Raw genomic sequence first — 2,965 nt, 5'->3', positions numbered from 1 at the left:
TAAATTGTATAAACATGATACAAAAAAATACATTTTGGTCTATCTTGACCATCTTAAATAGTTTAACAAACAAATTAATTCCTGCAGTAATCTCAAAATGTAAGTTGGTGTGATGTTCAGTTAATTGTTTTGTAGAAAAAAAAAACAATTTAAGTTTACATTTAAATACACTGAATATAGCTTTGTGTCAAAATGTGACTAGAAAAACATGCAGGGCATATATTTAAAACAAAAACGCTTTCACATCAAGGTTAATATATTGCACTGCGATGATTTTTTTAATTCACTGATAATTCAGTTTTCTTTTAATTCCGATTTTTTAAATTCATAATATAATTCAGTGGATATATTGACTATTTTAATTGTTAATTGTAGAAACACTGTTTATTTTGCTTTCATTCTAATAACAAGTGACAAATTCACCATCAGACTTGTATATGGTTATATTTGAAACAAACAAAAAAAGTTATTATTTTATGTAATTTACTGAAATCAGACTTAGGAACAGGCCCTTTCTGAATCTTTATTTCTTTTGCTGTATTCAAAGGCACTTTTGACATCTCATAAGTTTCATAATTTAATTTCATAATAAAAATCTGGTACAGTACATGCCAAGTTTGGTATTTACTCTCATGTTGGTTAATAGCTGCTCTGCCAATAGCAAGTTTTTGGCACGTGTGCAGTAGTTATCCTTCTCTCTTGCTCTTAACAGCTTCGCATTCTCTCACAACAGCACTAAGATTATCCGTCTGTGCTGTGTCTGATTGTCTTTGTACATGAGTTCTAGGCTCTTGGGAGACCGACTCATTCTGCTTCGGGTGGAAACATCGTCCTCAGTACAGATGTAGGCCGACGATTTAGTGACAGACAATTTAACAATGCCTCAAAATATACGCACACACACTAGCTCGGTCTTCCAATTGGTCCGTTTATTTCCAAGCAAATACAAATTGTCTGTAAACAAAGAAAACCTCCGATAATGAAATTATGATCATCTTCATAATGCTTGCTGTGGCATGGATGTAATAATTATGATGTTTTGCTATTTGTTTCTGTCCTCAGTTATCATTAAGGGAACATTTTTAATGTTACGTTTATGTATCTGACATAGATTTTATCCAGAGCAACTCAAATTGCATTAAAGATATACATTTTATCAGTTCATGCATTCATGGGCATCGAACCCTTGACCTTGATGTTGCTAGCACCATTCATACTGTTTGTCCTGCAGTTATGTTCAGTTTCAGTTACATGAGATCTCTTTAATATATCTCCAATACTCTAATGAGACTAAATAGAGAATTTGCTGAAGTGTACTGAAGACCACACTCAGATTTGTTGAGTTTATACAGTGAAAAACTATTTTCACTCAGAAATTGCTAGTAAATGTAACAATTAATTAAAGAATAGCCAGTAATACACTGGATTAAACATGGCATTTTTAAGTAGAAAGACCAAAATAGGTTTTTCTTGTAAAATATACTCTAATTTCAAATTTACTTTAAAGTGAAACTTTTAATTGGGCCTTTTTGCAAAGTGCTATTCTTAAAGGGGTCCTATCATGCTCTTTTACAAAGTCTTGATTTTGTTTTGGAGGTGGACTAAAACATGCTCTCATGCCTTTTTCTTGAAAAACACATTATTTTTCACATAATTTACATTATTACAATACCTTTCCCCCCAGCCTTAGTTCTGGGTTTGATGAAGGCCCACCTTCTGAAAAGCACTGTCCCAGTGTGTTGTGATTGGCAAACAGCTTAGATTGTGTTTCAGTAGTACTGCCCTGCCCTTTGCCAAAGCAGCAAGTTCTGTCTGCCATCTCATTCCAAACCCGTAAATCTTTGTTCGTCTTCAGAAACAATTTAAGATCATTTGGATGAAAACCGGGAGGCTTGTGACTGTCCCATAGATTGCCAAGTATATTGCAATGTCAAGGTCCAGAAAAGTATCAAAGGCATAATCAGAATAATCCATCTGCCATCAGTGGTTCAGGTTATTTCAAATATCAGTATTCAGCATTTTATGATAAAAACAAAACATTATTTATCCATCTGTAACTGCAGTTTAAATGCATCCATGTCTCCTCTGAGATACATAAACTGTGTAATCTCAGATTAAATACATGCTATTTCAGATGCAGATTCCAGAAATGTTTTCTTATGTTGAAATGAAAGACACTAAGTACAGTTGAAGTGCTTCTTATTCTTACCCAAAAAATACAAAATGGAAGAAAGAGTTCAAACAGAACACAATCTTGCTACTCAAGCTATATGTATAAACATTTTTATACATATTTGCTTCTTTTCCATTTTGCATTTACTTGTACTTTTTCTTTCAATACTTAAGTATGCTTAAGATTTAAGAAATACTTTTCATACTTAAGTACAATGAATAGCACATACTTTAAGACTTTTACTCAAGTTGTATTCTAAACGTTGACTTCAACTTCTACCAAAGTAATTTTCTGGTAAGATATCTGTACTTTTACTTGAGTATAGCTTTCAGGTACTTTATACTCCACTTAAAGAGACTCACTATTGTGAACCATAACATTTACAGTGAATACTTGCTTACTGCTCCAAATGATAAGACTATTCTTCTGCAAGTGTGTACATTAGATGCACACCAGTGCTGTCAGGGTTGTGCCCTCTGCTGTTTACCCACAAGGCACTTCCAAAGGGTAATACTGCGCTAAGCTAATTAAGGCCTAGCCTTACCGCTATCCTGCAGCTAGCATAACGCCCGGAACAAGCGTTTGCTTGCCAACAACTTCAAGTGAAAAGTGTACAGGGCACGGCCGAAGTTACATAGAGTTTTTCAGAGTTGGATTGAGATGTCAATCGTCAGACAATGAAAATAACAGGCACACAGCTGAACCTTCCACACATTCACCCCATTGATCCATTTTCTACACGAGTAGACAAACCATCAAAGCGAAGATCCGTGCCACAAGGTGGGTGGTGTA

This window comes from Carassius auratus, chromosome 25 (assembly GCF_003368295.1).
Source record: "Carassius auratus strain Wakin chromosome 25, ASM336829v1, whole genome shotgun sequence".
In the NCBI taxonomy this organism is placed as follows: domain Eukaryota; kingdom Metazoa; phylum Chordata; class Actinopteri; order Cypriniformes; family Cyprinidae; genus Carassius; species Carassius auratus.
Note: the sequence above shows the minus strand (reverse complement) of the source record.